Genomic DNA, 22,586 nt, shown 5'->3' with positions numbered 1-22,586 from the left:
CTGTTATTGTGGAAAGCTACCAGCACATAATAGTGTTTTCCTGGCTTGAATGTTTCTAACCTTTATATCTATCTTTCATGGTCACCCAAGTTGTGCTCACATTTTAGCTATTGTGAATAATGCTGATATAAACACAGATATACATATGTCTCTTTGAGATTCTGCTTTCAATATTTTTTCAATATGTACCCAGAAGTAGAATACTAGATCATGTGGAAATTCTATTATTAAAAGTTTTTAGGGAATGCCATACTGTTTTTTACAGTAGCCGTACCATTTTGCGTTTCCATTAACAGTTTGTAAGAACTTTAATTTCTCCACATCCTCACCTACGCTTTTTAATATCTGTTTTTATTTGATAGTAGTCATTTTAATGCATGTGAGATGGTATCTCACTGTTATTTTGATTTATATTTCCTTTATAATTAGTGATGCTGAGCATCTATTGATGTGTTAACTAGCCATTTGAGAAGTGTTCTCTTAAATATTTTACCCATATTGATCAGGTTGTTTGCTTTTTTTTTAGATGGAATCTTGCTCTGTCACCCAGGCTGGAGTGCAATGGCATATATATTTAAAATTGTTATATCCTTGTATCTCAGCTCACAGTAACCTCTGCCTCCCAGGTTCAAGCAATTCTCCTGCCTCAGCCTCCTGAGTACCTGGGATTTACAGGCATCCACCACCATGCCCAGCTAATTTTTGTATTTTTAGTAGAGACGGGGTTTCTCCACGTTTGTCAGGCTGGTCTTGACCTCCTGACCTCAGGTGATTCACTGACCTCGGCCTCCCAAAGTGACGGGACCACAGACGTGAGCCACTGCACCCAGCCATATGCTTTCTGTTGTTGTTGTTGAAGTTTAGGAGTTCATGTATTCTAGATATTAATCCCTTATCATATATATGATTTACAAAGCTTTCCACCATTCTGTGGGCTGACTTTAATTATATTAATAGTACCTTTCTTTTCACATGTTTATCTATGTAACAAACCTGCACATCTTGCACATGTACCGCTGAATTTAAAATAAAAGTTGAAAGGAAAAAAAATAGTGCCTTTTTATGCAGAATTTTTAAAAATTGTGAAGTCCAATATATGTTTTAATTGTTGCTTATGCCATTGGGGTCATTACTAAGAAATCATTGCCAAAACTAAGGTCATAAATCTTTTGCTTTTTTTTTTTTTTTTCTGAGGCCTTTATATTTTTAGATTTCACATCTAGGTCTTGAAGTTATTTTGTTTTCTCCTTCAAATATGAAGGAGAAATAGACTTCCCTAGACCAAAAAAAAAAAAAAAAAAAAAAAAAAGCTTAGCTATTTCATTAAAACCAACCTTATCCTATAAGGCATAGTAAAAAGAGCCATTCCATCTGAAAATAAAGAAAATTTATGAGAAATAAAAAATCAAGTGAAGGTATAAAACTCACTGGAAACAGTAAGTACCTATAAATACAGAAAATTGTAACACTGTAAGTGCAATGTGTAAACCATTCATATTTTAAATAGGAAAACTTAAAGAAAAATCTATCGAAAACAATAAATGCAACAACTTTTAAAAACATAAGCAGTATCATAAGATATAAATAGAATAAAAAGTTAAAAAGACATGTATGAAGCTAAAGAGTGGAGTTTTTATTAGTTTTCTTTTTGCTTGTTTGTTTTTGCATCAGAGTTATCATCAGTTTTAAATAATGTGTTATAAAATGTTATTTGCAAGCCTCATGGTAACATTTAAATAAAAAAAATAATAAATATATAAAAAATACAAAGCCAAAAATTAAATTCTACCACCAGAGAAAATCACCTTCAATAAAGGAAGATAGGAAAGAAGGAAGGGAAAGCAACAAATAATAAATAACAAAATGTCAGGAGAAAGTCCTTTCTTATCAATAATAAAATTGAATATAAATGGACGAAATTCTCCTATCAAAAGACAGAGTGATTGAATAGATTACAAAAACAAGGCCCATCAATCTATTGCATACAAGAAATAGACTTTACCTTTAAAGACACACAGGAACTGAAAATGAAGGAATGGAGAAAGATATGCCATGCCAATTAAAAACAAAAGCAAGAGTTGTCATATCAGACAATATTGATTTCAAGACAAAACTATAAGAAAAGATGAAGAAGATCATTATATAATAAAAATGGTATTGACTTGGAAAAAAGATGTAACAATTTTAAATATATATGCACCCAACACTGGCACACCAAGATATAAGGCAAACACTATCAGACCTAGAGAGAGAGAGATCACAAGATAATAGTAGTTGGAGACTTCAGCGTCCCACTGTCAGTATTGAACAGATCTTCCAGACAGAAAAATCCACCAAAAAAAAAAAAATACTTATTCTACACTTCAGAGCAAATAGAGCTAATAGATATTTATAGAACATTTCATCCAATGGCTACAAGATACACATTCTTCCATTCAGCACAAGGATCAGTCTCAAGGATAAAGTATAAGTAATAAAAATATTTTTAAAAATTCAAAATGTTGAAATGATATGAAATATCTTCTCTGACCACAATGAAATAAAACTAGAAATCAATAACAAGGGAAATTTTGGAAACTTTACAAACCCAGGGTAATTAAACAATACACTCCTGAATGACCAGTGTCTCGATGAAGACATTAAGAGAAAATTTTAAAAATTCGCAGAACAAATGAAAATGAAAACAAAAAATGGATCTAAACCTATGAATACAGCAAGAGCAGTACTACGAGGAGAGTTTATAGCAATAAGCACTTACATCAAAAAAGTAGAACATCTTCAAATGAACAACCTAATGATGCATCTCAAATAACTAGAAAAGCAAGAGTGAAGCATACCCAGTTAGATTAAATAAATCTTCAAGATAAGGACAGAAATGAATGAAATTGAAGCAAAATAAAATACAACAGATCAACGAAACAAATGGTTGGCGCTTGGAAAAGATTTTTAAAAATTAACAGGCTTTCAGCCAGACAGAAAAAAAGACAGGAGATCCGAATACATACAAAAAGATGAAAAAGCAAACATTACAAATTACACCCAAAAAATTCAAAAAATCATTAGAGACTAATATAAGGAACTGTACACCAGTAAATTGAATAACCTAGAACAAATGGGCAAATTTCCAAAGGAGTGATTATGTCCAATTCCATTCTGTGAGGAATTCGCATGATACCAAAATTAGTCAAATGTACATTAAAAAAATAGAAGGAAAGCTATAGACCAATATCTTTGATGAAAATGGGTGCAAAAATCCTCACAAAATACTAGGAAACTAAATTCAACAATACATTAGAAAGATCATTCATCATAACCAAGTGGGATTTAACCCTGGAATGCAAAGTTGATTTAATGTATGCAAATCAATCAAGGTGATACATCGTATCAACAGAATGAAGTATGAAATTCATATGATCATTTCAATTGATGCTGAAATACATTTGATAAAATTTAACATCTCTTTATGATAGAACCCTCAAAAAACTGGGTATGGTAGGAACATAACACAGTAAAAGCTGTATGTTACAGATGCACAGCTAGTATCATACTGAATAGGGAACAATTGAAAGTCTTTCTTCTGAGATCTAGAATACAACAAGACTACCCACTTCCACCACTGTTATTCAACGTCATACTAGAAGTCCTAGCTAGAATAATCAGACAGGAGAAAAAAAAATAAAAGGCATCCAAATTGGAAAGGAAGAAGTCAAATTATTCTTGTTTGCAAGTAACATAATCTTATTTTTGGAAAAATATGAAGACTACACGAAAAAAACTATCTGAACTGATTAACAAGATCAGTAAAGGTGTGAATACAAAAATCAATATCAAAAAATCAGTGTTATTTCTGTATGCCAACAGTGAACAATCTGAAAAAGAAAACAGAAAAGTAATCTCCTTTAAAATAGCTACTTATAAAATAAAATGCCTTGCAATTAGCTTAACCAAAGAAGTAAAATATCCGTACAATAAAAATAGAAAACATTGATGCAGGAAAAGGAAGAGGACACAAAGAAATGAAAATATATTTCATGTTCATGGATTGGAAGAATAAATATTGTTAAAATCTCCATACTATCCAAAGCAATCTGTAGGTTCAACGCAATTCCTATAAAAATATGAATGGCAGTTTTCAAAGATATAGAAAAAATAATCCTAAAACTTATATGAAACCACAAAAGACTCAGAATAGGCAAAGATATGCTGAACAAAAGGAACAAAAATGAAACTGGAGCAATCACATTAACTGACTTCAAATTATACTGAAGAAGTATAGTAACCAAAATAGCATGGTATTGGCATAAAATAGAAATAGAGAATAATGAAACAGAATAGAGAACTAAGAAACATTTTGGACATCTGCAGTGAACTCATTTTCCACAAAGGTACCAAGAACATTCATTGGGGGAAAGGACAGTATCTTCAATAAATGGTGCTGAGAAAACTGAATATCCATATAAAGAAGAATGAAACTAGGCCCCTATCTCTCACCATATATGGAAATCAAATAAAAATGGATGAAAGACTTAAATGTAAGACCTCAAACTAGGAAACTACTAATAGAAAACAGTGAGAAAACTTTCCAGGACATTGCACTGGGTCAAAATTTCTTAACACCCCACAAGCACAGGCATCCAAAGAAAACGTGGACAAATGAACTCACATTAAGTTAAAAAGCTTTTGCACAGCAAAGGAAACAATGAACAAAATGAAGAGACAGCCCACAGAATGGGAGAAAATATTTGTAAACAATCCATCTGACAAGCGATTCATAATCAGAATGTATAGGGCATTTGAACAACTCTATAGGAAAAAATTTAATAATCTGATTCAAAAAATGGGCAAAAGGTCTGAATAGATATTTCTTAAAAGAAGGCAAACAAATGGCAAACAGGTAAATGAAAGGTGCTCAACATTGCTGATCATCAGAGAAATGCAAATCAAAACTATGGCAAGATACTGTCTCACCCTAGTTCAAATAGCTTTTGCCCAAAAGACAAGCAATAACAAATGGTGGTGAGGTTGTGAAGAAAGAACGGTCATACGCTGTTCATGCCAATGTAAATTATTACAGCCATTACGGAGAACATATGGAAGTTTGTCAAAAAGTAATAGAAATACCATATGATCTAACAAATCCCACTGCTAGGTAATACCCCAAAGAAATGAAAATAATGTATCGAAGATATGTCTGCACTCCCATATTTACTGCAGTGATATTCAAAATATCCATGATTTGGAAGCAACGTAAGAGTTCACCAACAGACAGATGAATAAAGAAAATGTGGTATATATACAAAATGAATTACTATTCAGCCATGTAAAAGAATAGGATCCTGTAATTTGCGATAACATAGATGAAACTAGAGGTAATTATATTAAGTAAAATAAGTTAGCATAGAAAGACACACTTTTTATGTTCTCACTCATTTGTGGGAGCTAAAAACCAAAACAATTGAACAGAAGAAGATAGAGGGTAGAATTAGGGTTACTAGAGGCTGGGAAGGGTAGGGTTGGTGGAGTGATAGCATGATTAATGGGTACAAAAATATACTTAAAAACAATGAATAAGGTCTAGTATTTGATAACACAATAGGGTGACTACAGTCAGCAGTAATTTTTATACATTCTGGAATAACTGAGGAGTAGAATTGGAGTATTCATACACAAAGAATTGCTGAATGCTGGAGGAGATGGATACCCCGTTTTCTCTGAAGGGATTTTACAGGTTGTATGCCTGTATCAAAATATCTCATACATCATAAATACATACACCTATTATGTAGCCATAAAAATTTAAAAAGTAGAAAAATAACTTTTAAAAATTCAGTGGAGAAAGTAACTATAGATGTGGTGAAAATAGCAAGACATCTAGAATTAAAAGTGGAGCCTAAAGACGGGACTGAATTACATCAATCTCATGATAAATCTTGGACAGATGAGGACTTGCTTCTTACTGCTGAGCAAAAAATAATAATATTTTATTTTTCTTTTTTGAGATGAAATCTACTGGTGAAGGTGATGTAAACATTGTTGAAATGTCAACACATAATTTAGAATATTACGTAAGCTTAGTTGATAAAATAGCAGGGTTGAAGATGACTGACTCCAACTTTGACAGAAGTTTCTAATGTGAGTAAAATGCTATCAAATAGCATCACATGCTACAGAAAAATCTAATATTAAAAAGTCAATTGATGCAGCAAACGTCATTGTTGTCTTATTTTAAGAAATTGTCACAGGCACCCAAATTTCAGCAACAACCACCCTGATTAATCAGCAGCCATCGATATGAAGGCTAGAGTATCTACCAGCAAACATATGACTCATTAAAGGCTCAGATAATTGCTAGCAGGTTTTAGCAATAAAGTATTTCAGTTAAGGTATACACATTGTGTTTTTGTATATAATGCTATCACACACTTAATAGACTGCAGTATACATAACTTTTGCATGCACTGGGAAAGCCAGGAAAATTGTATGATACTGCTTTATTGTGATATCCACTTTATTGCCGTGGTCTTACCCCAAAATATTCTACAAGTTATGATTATATTTCTTGTTACAGTTTTAATGTGTCCACCAAATTTTATGATTTGAAAGCGTATCCCCAGTTTCATGTGTTGATTAAAGGTGGGGACTTGGGAGGTAATTTGGATTAGATAAGGTCGTTAGGGTGGGACCCTCATAAATGGTTCTGCGGCTTTATAAGGAGAGTTAAAGACATCTGAGCAGATACACATTCTCTTTCTCTCTATTCATATGCTAGCTTCTGCCATGTTTTGATGCAGGGAGAATTCCCTGTCTAGATGCTAATTTCATTCTCTTGGACTTTCTAGTCTTTAGAACTATAAAAAGAATTATTTTGCAGGGGACAGAGTCTCACTCTGTTTCTCAGGTTGGAGTGCAGTGGCACAATCTCTGCTCACTGCAACCTCCGCCTCAGGGTTCAAGCGATTCTCCTGGCTCAACCTCCCGAGTAGCTGGGATTACAGGCATGCACCATCACGCTAGGCTAATTTTTCTAGTTTTAGGAGAGACAGGGTTTCACCATGTTGGCTGGGCTGGTCTCGAACACCTGACATTAGGTGACCCACCTGCTTTATCCTCCCAAAGTGTTGGGATGGCAGGGATGAGCCACCACGCCCAACCAATTTCTTTTCTTTATAAGTTTCCCAGTCTGTGGTGTTCTGTTATAGCAACAGAAAATAGATTATGGTATTTGTCTAGTCTCTATTTTGTTTATCTCTGCTGTAATCTTTATTATTTCATTTTCTCTACTAGTCTGGATTTAGTTTATCTTTTTCTTTTACAGTTTTTTTTAAAGTTTATAGATTGGTTGTTGATTTAAAATGTTTCTTGTTTTTTACTTAATGTCAGTGAGCATTTATAGTTATAAATGTTCTTAGCACTGTTCATCCATATTTTCTAATTTCACTGGTGATCTCTTCTTTGATATATTGACTGTTTATAAATGTGTTGTTTGTTTTCCACAAATTTGTGAATTTTTAAGGTTTCCTTCTGTTACTGATTTCTAACTTTATCTCATTGTGGTAAGAGAAGATATTTTGCATGGTATTCTATTTTTCTAAATCTATTGAAACTCAATTTGTGGCCCAAGATATTATCTATAGCTGAAAAATATTCCATGTGCTCATAATAAATGTGTGTATGTTTTGTTGGTGAGTAGAGTGTTCATACATGCCTGTTGGACATAGTTGGTGTGTTGTGTTTCTCATGTCCTCTATTTTCTCACCTATTTTCTGGTTCTAACCACTATTGAGAGTGGAGTACTGAGGTCTCCTGCAGTTATTGTAGAACTATTTCTCTCTTCAATTATGTCAGATTTGATTTATAAATTTTGATGGTCTGTTATTAGGTGTAACTGTTTGTGATTATTATATCTTCTTGCTGTGAACATTTTATTAATAATTAATGCCATTCTTTGTCCCTTGTAAGCTTTTTTAGGTTAAGTCTAATTTAGTTGTCAGTATAGCCACTCCTGCTCTTTGGTTACTATTTACATAATGTTTTTCCCATCTTTTATTTTTAATCTATTTTGTATCTTTGGATTTAAAGTAAGTCTCTAGTAGATAATGTAGTTACTATTATTTTTATAATTAATTCTATCTATATATTTTTACTGGATAATTTAATCCATTTACAGTTAAAGTAATTACTGGTAAGAGGAATTTCTGTTATCTTGCTATTTTCTTCTATGTGTTTTACAGATTTTTTTGTCTCTCATTTCCTGTGTTACTATTTTATTTTGTGTTTATTAGATTTCTTTTTTGTTTATAATGGAAACCTTTGAATTCTCTTATAATTGTATTTTGTTTATGTTATTTAGCTTTATTATTGTTGTTACCATGGGGAATCCCAGTTAAATTTTGAAGTTATGCCATTCAAATATAAATTTATGTCAAATTAAATGTAATATCGTACAATAATAATTTTGCTCTGTATCAGCTCTGTTTCCACCCCTTTTAATTACTGATGTAATAAAATTACATATTTATATGTTGTGTGCCCAAAATATAAGCAAATAATTTTTAGTTCATTATTCCATTAATACTTTTAGTCTAGTAATTATTTTTTGAAATACATTAGTCTCTTAAATCATGCAGAAGACAAAGTATTGGACTTACCTCTCATTGTTACAAAAATATCAGCTTGTATAATTGATCCTTTATCTACCTTTACAAAGATCTTTATTTCTTCATATGGCTTCTAGTTGCTGTAAGGTCTTCTTTTATTTTAACACGAAGAACTCCTTTTAGCATTCCTTGCAAAGTATTTGCAATGGTAGTAAGCTTCCTAATCATTTATTTATCTGAGAATGTCTCAATGTCTCTCTCATTTTTGAAGAACAGCTTTCCAGGTAAATAATTCTTAAGAAATCTTGTTTATTCCTTTTAGAACCTTGCATAGATTAGCCCACTGCCTTCTGATCTCTAAATTTTCTGAAAACTGTTGGTAATCTCATTAAGGATTTCTAGGATGTGATAAGGGAGTTCTCTCTTGCTGCATTCAAGATTCTCTCTTTGTTTTTCCCTTTCAACAGTTTGGTTATAACTATTTTGTGGTTCTCTGAGTTATTCCTACTTAGAATTTCCTGTGTTTTTGGATGTTTATGTTTATGTCTTTCCTCAGACTTGGGCTGTCATTCCTTCAAATACTTCTCTGTCCCATTTTCTCTCTCTCTTCTAATTCTGAGGCTCTTGCAATACATATGTTTGTCTGTTTGATGATATTATACAAGTTCATTATTCTATGTTCACTTCTGTTCAATCTTTTCTTTTCCTGCTTCTGGAACTTGATGATACTGGCCATGGATCTGAGGGGTGGGGAATGGGTAGCTACTACTAAGCTAAGAGTTGACATTGACTGTAATTTACTTTACAAGACTTTTGCTGGAATTTCAAGTCTTCATTGAACTCCAGAATTCCAAAATAGTTACATCAGACATATTCTGCTAATGCAATATTTTTCTAAGTGGAGAGAACATATTTCTGGTGCTTCCTTCTTCACCATCTTCCAAGAATTTTCAGATTTTCACTAATGCTTTTTTAAAATTTTTATACTTGAAAATATTTAATCATAGCTTGTATCCCTAGAGTCATTTTATAGAAAGTTATATTTTTATAAGAATGTAAGTCTTGGTTAATTTTAGCATAATTTTATAAGAATATAAGTCTTGGTTAATATAAGTCTTGGTTAATGTAAATGGATTTCATAAACATTGAGAACAGAAGAGAGGCATTTATGTAGCAACCATAAGCTCTTTACTGTGAGGGCAAAAGATAAAATATTAACCTTTGATCACGTATTTTCCATTCTTTCAACCCTGGTCACCTTAACTTTGTCTTGGTTTCCCTCCATTTCTTCATGTTACACTTTCTTTGGCAGAAACAAAACAAAATGAGAAAGAAAGAAAAATTTAACTCTACCATATGGAACTGCTTCTGTTGATTTAAACAATTGAAGAGCTTTTAATCCTTTTTTAGAATTACATTGTAATATACAAAGACATTTTATCCACTTCTGCCAGCTGCTAATTGGAAAGCATGGACATAAAAGTAGTTGCTGAATCATTAAGATTACATTTGAAAAATAGAACTTTCAAATGTGGGTACAATCATATCCAGTAAATTGGTGATTCTAGGCTAAATTTACCTTGAAGAGATGTCTAGGTTTCTGAATTCAGCTGGACCGAAACAGTTTAAAAATTTCTTCCTAAACTCTTGTAAAAACAAAATATAGATCCTATATTTTCAATGCTTTATCATGTTAAAGTATTACAAATAACATGTTAAATGAAATATTTGTATATAGTAATATCAGAAAAAATAGAAGTAAATACTTCTTTCATCATTAACTCAACAATAGCATGCAACAAAATAGATTGTCCAAATTGTATGCATATTTAGATACTTATGGGAAAAAGGAGAAAAAATAAAATACATATCTCAAATAACCCACTATGGTTTGAAAGTCTGTCCCTTCCAAAACTCTTGTTGAAAATTAGTTGCCATTGTAATACTACTAAGAATTGTCACTCTTTGAGAGGTGATTAGGTCATAAGCAATCCATGCTCACGAATGGATGAATAACATTATAAAAAATCTTTGAAGGTGTGGAGTGTGGTCTCTCTGTTTGCCCCTCCACCTCCCACCATCTGAGAATGCAGCATTGAAAGCACAATTTTGGATGCAGATTTTGGACTGTCATAAGGCACTGAATCTGCCAGTTCTTTGATAGTGGGTTTCCCAGTCTCCAGGACTATGAGTCAATAAATTTATGTTTATTGCACAGTAACTTACCCAGTCTCTGGTATTTTGTTATAGTGGCACAAAAAAGACTGAGAAATAACTGTTATGGTTTAAATGTGTCTCCCAAAGTTCATGTGTCAGAAATTTGATACACCTGAAGGAAGGTGTCTGGGTCATGGGGGCACCATTCTAGTCAATAAACTAATACTGATTCAATGGGGATAGTTTTTTTTTTTTCAGGGGTTCCTGAGAAAAGGACAAGTCTGGGCCCCTTTTGTCTCTTTCTCACCTTTTTTTTTTTTTTTTTTTTTTTTTTTTGCCTTTCTGCCATGGAATGCCATATCAAGAAGGTCCTCATGAGATGGTGGTCACTGGATCTTAGATATTCCAGCCTTCAAAACTGTGAGCTAATAAGTTGCTATTTATTAAAAATTACTTAGTCTATGGTATTTTGTTAGAGCAGCACAAAAAATACTAATACAAAAAAATGATGTGACAAAGTGGAACTGTTGTTGTAACAAATACCTGAAAATATGGAAGTAGCTTGAAATCAGATAATAGGTAGTACATGGAGGAAATTGGAAGAGTAGGCTAGAAAAAACCTAGATTGCCATAAGTGGAGCATTAAGGAATATTCTGGTAATGGCTCAGAAGAACGGAAAGACTGAGGGGAGAGTTTGAAACTTTTTAGAGCTATTGAAGTGTTCGTTAGAATCCTGGTAGAAATACGGACAGTAAAAGCAACTGTGATAAAGTCTTAGATGAAATTGTGGAACGAGGTCTTGGAAACTGGAGTAAAGTCCATCCTTGTCAACAAATGGCAAAAAATTGACAGAATTGTGTCCATGCCTAAGAGCTTTCTGGAAGGTCAAATTTAAGAGAAATGAACTGAGATATCTGACAGAAGCAATATCTAAGCAAAATATTGAAGGAGCTATATGACTTCATTTAACCACATACAATAAAATGAGGAAAGAGAGGTAATTTAAAAATAAATGTATAATTAAAAGGGAAATAAAACATAAAAATTGGAAAATTAACAACATGGCCACATAAAGAATTTAAAAATTGTGCAAGGGTGTGGCTAAATGATGCTTTGACAATAAATTTATTAATAGTATGGGCAGAAATAAGCCAGGTACTATTCATCAAGACAATGGAAAACTGTCCTTTCACCACAACCCCAGAAATCTAAAGGGCAGAAAGATTTTGAGAATGGCCCCAGGATACTGTCCACTGGCTTGCTGCCTAGGGCAACCTCAAAATTTTGCTCACTACATTCTGGTGCAGCATTCTTTGGCTACATCAGCTCAAGTAGGATTGGGTGTGGCTGTGGGCACAACTCCAGAGGGCACTAGTAGCAAGCCCTGTGATGCAAACTTAGCAGGTATGCAGAATGTGTGTGCTTGGGATCATGGTAGCCTCTACTTAAATTTCATAAAATGTCGTAAACAATACGGAGGCCCAAGTGGAAATTTATCACAGGGGTAAGGCTACCATAGGGAGCATCCACAGGGATAATACCCAGAAGAAATGTGGGGTTGGAGCCACCACAGAGAATCTCCACTGGGGCAATGCCTAGTGCAGTGACAAGCAAGGAACCACCACCTAGAGCACACAATTGTAGAGCCACCTGCATGTAACACCAGCTTGGAAGAAATTAAGTCATGAGAATCTAAGAGATGAAAACTGATGCACAGGCTGAACCCAGAAAGGCCATGGGAGTGAAGCTATCTGAGGCCTGGGCTCCAGTGTTTCCAACAGCTGTTACCTGAAGACAAAGTAGATGTTGGAGCATTAACATTTTAATACTGTTTGCCATATAGAATTTTGGATTACTTGGGATCAGTTACTCTTTTCTTTTTACCTGTTTCTCCCTTTTAAAATGGAAATGTCTATAATATGCCTGCCCCAACATTGTATTTTGGAAGGAGATAACTTGTTTGAGTTTACAGATTTATGACTGGAGGGAATTTCCCTCAGCATGAATTGTGCTTGAATCTCACCCATTTGTGATTTAGATGAGACTCTAAACTTCGAACTTTTGAGTTGGTGCTAGAACACGTTAAGACTTTCAGACTGCCGGGCATGGTGGCTCAAGCCTGTAATCCCAGCACTTTGGGAGGCCGAGGGGGGTGGATCACGAGGTCGAGAGATCGAGACCATCGTGGTCAACATGGTGAAACCCCGTCTCTACTAAAAACACAAAAAATTAGCTGGGCATGGTGGCGCTTGCCTGTAATCCCAGCTACTCAGGAGGCTGAAGCAGGAGAATTGCTTGAACCCAGGAGGCGGAGGTTGCGGTGAGCCGAGATCGTGCCATTGCACTCCAGCCTGGGTAACAAGAGCGAAACTCCGTCTCAAAAAAAAAAAAAAAAAAAAAAAAAGACTTTCAGACTACTGAGATGGAACAAATGTATTTCACATTTGAGAAGAACATTATTTGGGGGGCCAGGAGTGAAGTGCTGTGATTTAAATGTGTTCCTCAAATTTCACGTGTTGGAAACTTGATCCCTACTGTGGCAGTATTGGGAAGTGGGATATAATCGGAGGTGTTTGGTTCATGGGGTCACTGCCCTGACCTTCTAAATGCCATTATTACAGGAGTAGGTTTGTTATCATGGCAGCAGTTTTGTTATAAAATGATGAGTTCAGCTTCCTTTTGATTTACTCTCTTGCCATCTCTTTGTCTTACCATTGTGGATGACACAGCAAGGCCTTTTCCAGGTGCCAGTTTCTTGACATTGAACTTCGCAGCCACCAGAGTACTGAGCCAATAAACTTCTGTTCACTATGAGTTTCTCAGTCTGTGGTTTTCTGTTACAGCAGCCTGAAGCTGAACTGAGAGAATCTTGTAAAATAATTTGTAGAATTTTTAGGGTCAATGTTATAAAACATTATTTTTAATCTTTACTTTACGGAGATTTCATAAGGCATTCATTTTATGTAGCCAACAAGTAGATAATTTTCAAACATTGTGGCTCAGACACTAACAAGTCATATTCCCTTGTTCAGCTATTAGAAAGGGAAATAAAAATGTACACTTCAAAGCAATGCTTTGAATGAAGCGACAACTTTAAACATATGTAAGCAACAGTTTGTTTTCTTACCCTTATGCTATGTGTTTTATTTATTTATTTATTTTGCGCCTGCTCTTTTTTGCTAAAAAGGTTATCAAATACATAATTGTTGCAACTTTTGTCATTTTCTTCTGTAGTTTTTAATTTTCTTGTTTGAAGTATCCTATCTCATAAGCACATAATACAATTACTCAGGTATTATTCATATAAGATTGTTTTGCATCAGAGTTACACAGCCTACAAGCATAAGCCCTGAATGACCTGTATTTTTGAGTAGCCCAAACTGTACAATAAACTTTATTCTGTTTTTGAAAGCTTCAGAAACAAGAGCTCTTATATTTTTCACCCTGGTTAGATTTTTGTGTCAAGGTTGTGAGTAATGTGTCTTCAAGAGATATTTTTAAAGATCAGAGTGCATACTTACTTACCAAGGATAAGTTTCAATAGAAACAGTCACTCTGATATAACAGTGCCATACACTGTTACAGACCTATTCCAGAATAAAGATGAAAGCTGGTTTTAAAGGATTTATAACTCTCTGCCATACTGTTTTATAATTAAATACTGTTTCTTCTTTAGAATACTGCCTGTCTTGCTGGGAGGAAGGAGCAGGGTAAGGCAGTACTCTCTTGTTCTATAATGTGAAGAAACACCTGGCTGTTTATTCTGTCTGTTTCTCTATTATCTGTGCACAAGTATTTAGTTGTAATTATATTTTCATCTATTGAACAACAATGTATTAATAAATTTGTATGTGTGAGATACTGTGCTACAAGCCAGAAAATAAAGAATATAATAAAATACTGTTCATTCTCAGTCTCATAGTCTTTTCCAAAAAACTAAAGTAAAAACCAAAATATTGCAAAAGATTTTCATAAGGTACAGGCATTGTCTAAATAGCACATTAATCTTACAGATAAAAATACATGAGATGAGATAGAATCTGTCTGTCGTGGTCAGACAATCTTCCTGAAAATAGTGGCCTTTGTTCCTAGGCCTTACTTTGGTAAAATTTGAACAAGAGATGGGTTCTAATTCTCCAACCTAGGCAACATAGTGAGATTCGCATTTCAAAAAAGAAAATATATAGTAACCTAAATAGATATTTTCCCAAAGAAGACATTTAAATGGCCAAAGGGTAATTTCAAAAGAGGTCATCATCACTAAAAATCAAAGAAATGCAAACCAAAATAACCACAAATTATTATCTCATACCTTGTTAGGATGGCTATGATCAAAAGGACACAAGATAGCAAATATTGGCAAGTGTGTGAAGAAAAGAAAACCCTTGTACACAGTTGATGGGAAAGTGGATTGCTACAGCCATTATGAAAAAAACAGTAGAAAAGCTTCTCAAAAGTTAAAAATAAAACATGTTTAATACAAATGTAATTTCTGGGTAGATATGCAAAAGAAATGGAATCAGTACCTAGCAGATACACCTGCACTTCCATGTTCATTGTAACATTACTCATGATATCTAAGCTATGAAAACAAATTGGATCTATTCGTCGATAAATGTGTAAAGAAAATACTGTAGATATGCCCAATGGAATATTATTTAGCCATTAAAGAAGAAAATTATGTCATTTTCCACAACATGGATGACCCTTATGGACATTATTTTTAAGTGAAATAAGTCAGATACCAAAGGACAAATATTGCACAATGCCACTTAGTGCTGGGCATCAAATGTACATCATGGGTGGCAATAAGCATGTTAATTTGATTGGGGCAAACATGTACAAATCGTCATGTGTACATCTTAAATATAGTCCTCTTTATTTCATAATTAAATATCTTTTAAGAGACAGCAACATTTGGTATAAATTTGAGATAGACAACAATATGAATTTATACTTTTGTCCATATTTTATGTTAAATTTTTTGTTTTAAGTAATAATATAATCTAAAGGGAACTGTTCCTCTGGACATTATGATGGATATCAATTAATTTACAACATCATCTTAATTAAAAGGTGAGCAAGAAATGCTAAGTATGTCAGAGGCTTTGGTAAGACCTAAGTGCTCTATAAGGTGAGAGATAAACCCTCAGGAGTTTTGCACATATATTAGGGTTTTAAGGTCCAATGGACTGGGACATGCTGTGACACATTCTTTGATATAAAAGATTAAATTATTTCATCTTACACTTTTCAATGCAACACCTTTGAATTCAGGTGGATTTCTGAAAACGTTTTTCTTACTTGGCAAATATGGCTCTGCCCATTTAATGAGTGATGGGTGAGGATGCCAAGTTTGAAGGGCAGCAGGAATCTGCTCAGCAACTGGACAAGTCTACAGTACAAACAGCCCTGCCCTTTTGGCCATATGACCCAGCAGACCCTGTTTTATTAGATTATAAGGGGTGGAAAGGATGGCAAACTCAATAGTAGTGTGACACAGATATGTAAGGCTCTGGAACAAGGACACGATGTCGGTACAAAAAAATTGTATCCCATTTGAAGAAATCACTCATTATGCACTAGGGGATCCTGATAGGATATCAAATTACCACATGCTTAGAATTTCTCATTGTAAACCAGGCTCTATCAGACCCATAACATCAAAATCAGGCCTTTCTAAATAAAATTATTAGAAGATTGAATTGATACAACTAAAAATTGGGTGGGCTTCACAATTAAACTCCATGATTACCTGGCTCAGAGTCTGTCCCACCCCCATGTCATCCACTAGTGTTAAACTGGTGTATTTGCCTGAGATCACAGCCATGAGCATACGAGCTGCTTCAATGTGACCATATGACAGATAAGGCCAACAGCCATTGCATTACTCTGTTTTCACGCTGCTGATAAAGACATACCTGAGACTGGGCAATATACAAAAGAAAGAGGTTCATTGGACTTACAATTCCACATGGCTAGGGAAGCCTCACAATCAGGACAGGTGAAAGGCACATCTCACATGGCACTAGACAACAGAAGACAGTTAGTGCAGAGAAACTCTCATTTTTATGTGACCATCAAATCTCGAGACACATTCACTATGGTGAGAAGAGCATGGGAAAGACCCGCCCCCACGATTCCATCATCTCCCACGGGGCCCCTCCCACAACATGTTGGAATTACGGGAGCTTACCAGATGACATTTGGGTGGGGACCCAGAGTCAAAACCTATCAGCCATCCTGAGCTCAAAAATGAAAAGGGTGAGTCTATACACATAAACCAAAAGTGGGGTGCTTCTGTATGACATTCACACTTAGATCTAAATAACTGTCATGACAGGAAGTTCTTAATGTTCACCGCAATAGCTGGTACACTTGGTTATCTGTTTCGTGTGGAAGGAAACAAACACTGTCAACCCTGTATAACTTGAATGTGAAGTTTCAGGGCTAGGAAGGAAATCGATCACAAGATAAAAGAGTGTCTGCACAAGGGGCATGTAGACAGGCGTATGGAAATAGGCACAAAATGTGAAGGTTTTTTTATCTTCCAAAATGAATCCATCAGTGAAAATGCATTAAGTCACGCAGTAGAAAGAATTATTCCTCAAGTTGACTCAAGTAAATCCCCTGTCATCAGCCATCCTAGTGCTGGCAAAATTGGTGACTGAATAAAGTAGCCGTCAGGGAAGAGAGGACAATGTGCCTTAGCCTAATGCTAAGGCTCTTAGTCCCCAGTGTTGATCTAAGTACAACTACTGCCAAAGGTCCAATGTGCCAACTTGTAAAGAATAAAAACAAAATATTACTCCCTAATAAAGAATCACCATATTTTAAAGTTTCACCCTGGTCATTTGGTGATAAGGTGACTGCACTGAGTATCTTCCACTCTGGAGAGGAGCAATAGGAATTAGTGTTAATTAATATTTAGAATTAGTATTTAGAATACATTTACTTTTCTCTATCATAGTACTTCAATAAATACCACTATTTAAGGTGGCATTTGGACCATTTACACTGGGTCCTGCATAACATTAACAGACCAAGGGAGCCACCCTAGAGCAAAAGAGACAGGGCGATCGGTATGTAATAATGAGCTCCATTGTTTCTATCACATATCGCATCACCCAGAAACTACCAGCCTCATAGTAATGGAACAGTCTCTGGGATGTACAACTGAGGTTATCAGCTTGAAGATGCTATCCTAGCAGGTTTAGTTGACTGTGAAGATCAAGAATAGGACAACTATTATACAAGAGGAATCAAGAAGAATACTTTCACCACAAGGTGATCCATAGGGGTATCTCCTGCTATGCTTCTCCTCAAATTTTATAGAGAATGAACAAGTACATTATTCATGGCCTGAGAAAGTCATGGTGACTAGGAATCAGGTCCCTCAGAGGAAAGGGTTTGTGTTGCCTCATTATGTAAGTTGCTTAGACTAGCTGAAGTGCTAAGCCTAGGCCGAGGCAAATCTAAAATAAATTGTAGAGAAGAAGTATGATTGTTTTCTTTATACCGGATGTGGCAGTTGTGACTATAATTTGTTCCACTTTTCTTTATATTCAGCTGTCACAAAGGAAGAGATAATCCTAGCCCCAAATGATTTATTCCTCTCTCTTTTTTTCTTCTGTTTCTTATCTCCCTCTCTCTTTGTCTTTGTCCCTTTTTCCCTTAGTCATCTATACAAGTATATTTAAAATCCTCTGATTCTCCAAAATAAATCATTTTACCAACCTTAAAACGTCATTTGAGAGAACTTGGTTAAGTAGTGCAAAATACACCCAGACAGAAGAAAATTCGATCTGGATCTATTATTCTAGGTATCACTATTTTATTGTATAAAAAAATGAATGTATTATTCAATAAATTATTATATAATTCCAAATTCCTAGAAAATACTTGTAATGTTCCCAACACAAAGAAAAGTTAAATGTTTGAGGTGATGAATATCTCAGTTATCCTGATCATTCTAAATTATATACAGATATTTTACATGTACACCCCCAATTATGCACAAATATTATACCTCAATAATAAAAGATGACATTTAAAAATAAATATCATGGCAGTGTACTTACGGGGTAGATTCTGGTAATGGTTGTGGGTTTTAAAATTTTGTGTTATGTCTTGTAGCCTGTATAAGTAATTTTGTTTCAAAAATATTTTGATGATCAGAGCACAGATATAAAAAGCAAAACCAAAAAAAAAAAAAAAACCAAAATAAAGGTGTGTTGTTGGGCAGTAGGATGGCAAGCAACAAATATTAAACTTGTAAATGCCGTAAGAGTTGTATAAGCTGTTTTCAGAACTAGGGTAAAAAAGAAATGAAATTCAGTAAACTCTTTATTCGGCAAACATGTCAACCAATTATGACTAAAATAAGGAAAGCTAATGAGATATTTTAAAAATCTACTCCATGTAAGAATTCCGATATATATATAGCCAAGCCTAGCTAAAACTTGACAGAGAAAATATAGTGAACAAAACGATAAAGCCTAAATATGCATACAGTATAAGAGACCACAAAAATGGGAAATCTATGGATTTGGAACTACTGGGTTTAATCACTCTGTCAGTGACTCATACAAATGCAATCTCTCTGCTTGGGCTAGATAGACTCAGTTGTTTCAAATTTGAAAAAAAACTAAAACAGTGTGAGTACTTGTTTGCTTGAATTGTTTCAAATTCTTTCCACGCTTGCTCTGGAAGATCAGTGGAATAACTGGTAACCTCCACATCTGTTGAGCGTTAACTCCACAGTCACGAATTTCTATTTTCTTTTCAGCTGCGTGCCCTCTGAATCTGGGTTGAACTGGAGAAAGAAATAACAGAGTGAGATACAATGCAATCCAAATAGCTGGATTTTAACTTCTTAGCACCAACAAATTCAAACCTGATCATGAATCTGTGTCTCTGCCCTTGCAAAATGTTTATTTTTCCTTCTCCTAATAAAGATTCTCTGATCGTCATCGGAATTGTAATGCCCCCCGTTTATGTTGTTTTCTGTTCTGTTGTGCTGTGGACAAAGCTATGTATTCTGTTGTGGTACCAAAGGGAAGACTGTCCATATGTTTGAAGTACAGTACTGTTTCAAAGTATAAAATATTTATCTTATAGTAAGACAGGGGTGGCAGAGCAAATAAAACTAATTAAAACATATGCATTTTGTTTTTACTTTAGGAATACAGCAACTCTGCTAAAAGTTTGAATATGTTAAAGAGATTAAAACAGTTTTATTTTTGTTAAGTAACATATTTTAGATATTTGAGAAATAAAATGATACAGGGTAATTTCCATAAGATTTCAAATTGTAACAAATTTGTATTATTCTCCTGATCATTTCTTTGTTCATTTTGTTTTTATCCTTTATCATAATGGAAAGTATGAAATACCTAGGGGTGCATTAAGCCACAGCAAGTGCACACACAGTTGAGAGGTTAAGAAGTAAATTAATATGTTTTACAGAAGGACCCGAAACATTTCTGTTAGTTCAACAGGTATTTGTACCAAGAGTCTATTTTATTCTTGTTGTTGTTGTTGTTCTTTGAGACAGTGTTGCTCTGTCACCCAGGCTAGAGTGCACTGGTGCAATCTCGGCTCACTGCAACCTCTGCCTCCTGGGTTCAAGTGATTATTCTGCCTCAGCCTCCTGAGTAGCTGGGATTACAAGTGCCCGCCACACATATGGCTAAATTTTGTATTTTCAGTAGAGATGAGTTTTCACCACGTTGGCCAGGCTAGTCTTGAACTCCTGACCTCAGGTGATCCACCTGCCTTAACCTCCCAAAGTGCTGGGATTACAGATGTCTAGTTTATATTTTCTAAGTGTTAACATCTGATAAGCAGTCCTCCCAAACTTCTCTGTCCCCACTAACACTTTGGATTAACTTTGGTCTCTACAGTGGAAGTGTCAGACACTTCAGATAAAATTTTCATTTGTGGTATTTCCAGAACACTGTCAGTGACTTGAGAGACTCAGAGAGATGTAAGATAAGAATTAACAGTTCAAACTCTGAACAATTTTTGGTAATCATTTTTTTAGAGGATATGCTGAAGAAATATTTTGAAAACAATAGATAATATAGCAAGAGAACTTCACTAAATAGAACAAAGGGATCTATCACTAGATTCTTACTGTTCTTTCCTATCAGTAGATTATTATGTCAATTTAATAATTTTCTGTCAGAGGCAATACAAATAGCTATCAAAATACAAAAACAGATTAAGATTCAGAAAGAAAATATTTTGGGGGACCTTTGGAACTTCATCATATTTATATTATTCTGATATTCTTTAATGCAGTGTCTTAAGAGCCGGTGGGGTGAGAAAAGACATACGAGATTTCATTGGTAGTCAAAGTAAAATTTTAAGCTATATTAATGACATACATATAAAAATGGTAAATCAGTTTTTATTAAAAATTATATATTATATAATATAATATGCAAATTTGATGTATGATTTTTGACTATGAATATGTTGTTAGGAGTCTGGACAGAATCACTTATGCAAGTAATAAATTCCTGAATTGTATGTTGGAGCAGGAGGAACTTGGTGATATTACACAGAAACCAACAGATTTTATGTTTCTTTTCTTAAGGCAGAATATATTTGCAGCTTCAATGCCAACAAAGAAATAAAAATTCCTCTACAATTGCAGAAATTTATACAGACACAGAATGGTGGGCCACTCAATATTAAATAGTGTTTCTCAAATTACTGAGTATACCCAACTTATCAGAATCATCTTAGGGTTCTATTATATCAGAATTTATGAGTGGACCTAGGGATGTATATTTTGAAAACATTCAAGGGAAACACTGAAATAAAGTCGGTGAGGCTACAAAACACTATAATTCCTAGGTTGAAATGTAAATTACACAACCATTATTTGGCAGAGTTAATTGAATTTAGCCAGACTTTACCACTATTAATAGATAAAATGTATACATAAAATAAATTTTAAGAAATGGTATGGGACTAGAAACAGTCTGTAACTAGTAATTAGACACTTAAATGAAAAATAATGTGTTAGTATAGTCCATTATCACGAGTTTTAATGAGAACACACAAATGAGAATCAGATCCTTTTTTAAAAAGGAATATAAACTAGGGAAGATACTGTTCTTTATAAATTTGTCTGTCTTTATTTTGCATGTCATGATTGAAGCCCTCTTCCACACTCAAGGTATTTCTGGAGACTTGGCAGATGACAGAGCTCATTACCTGTTTTAGATATTGAATATATCAGATACTCATTTTTTTCAGCCTCTCTTGCAACTAGGGTTTAAGCAGTTAAGCTATACCAACCAGACATATTAACCCCAGATATTGAATTTGGAACTAATGAAAATAGAAATGGGACCAAGGAAAATCATTTCTGATTTTGTAATTATAGAAAAATTAGTTTCCTCGGGCATCGGGGCAGTCAAAGTTGTTGATGGCGATATCTTGCTGGTTAAAGCATTTCTGTGCTCTCCAGTGGTGTTCCCACTTCATTGGTTCACACCCTGAGTTTGGGCTTGGCTTCTGGTCCCAGAGTTTCTGATCCTGGTTTGAGAACCTTTCAGTGATGCTGAGAGCCAGTCGGTATTCACTTTAAAAATTCACGATCTGTTTAAAGCAATCAGAGGCACTTTCTGCTGCTAATGATTAAGATCTCTGATAAATTAATTTGAGACATTTTACATAGTTTCTTATTTATATAAAAATTTTAAGTGTTATACATTCTTTAGTTATTGCTTACATTAATGTTTGTTTAATGTATATTTCTTGTAAATTGTTCTCATTTTGGGCAGTGTTCAATCAAATAATTTATACCACAGAAA

The 22,586-nt window shown here is 34.3% G+C and overlaps 1 long non-coding RNA gene across 6 annotated transcripts in view; it reads right to left on the bottom strand.

Annotated features, from left to right (window-relative positions):
- The window catches only part of LOC141585374 (uncharacterized), a 363,384-nt gene that overhangs the window by 184,389 nt on the left and 156,409 nt on the right, over positions 1–22,586 (bottom strand). For 5 of the 6 annotated variants that reach the window (XR_012518791.1, XR_012518794.1, XR_012518789.1 and 2 more), the window contains one exon: positions 13,468–19,570. This is a non-coding gene — a long non-coding RNA (uncharacterized LOC141585374). Of the gene's footprint in view, positions 1–9,816; positions 9,901–13,467; positions 19,571–22,586 lie in introns of all 6 variants that reach the window. The other variant, XR_012518792.1, reaches the window with a different exon arrangement.

This window comes from Saimiri boliviensis, chromosome 8 (genome assembly GCF_048565385.1).
Source record: "Saimiri boliviensis isolate mSaiBol1 chromosome 8, mSaiBol1.pri, whole genome shotgun sequence".
Taxonomy (NCBI): domain Eukaryota; kingdom Metazoa; phylum Chordata; class Mammalia; order Primates; family Cebidae; genus Saimiri; species Saimiri boliviensis.
This window is presented reverse-complemented; position numbering and strand designations above follow the sequence as displayed.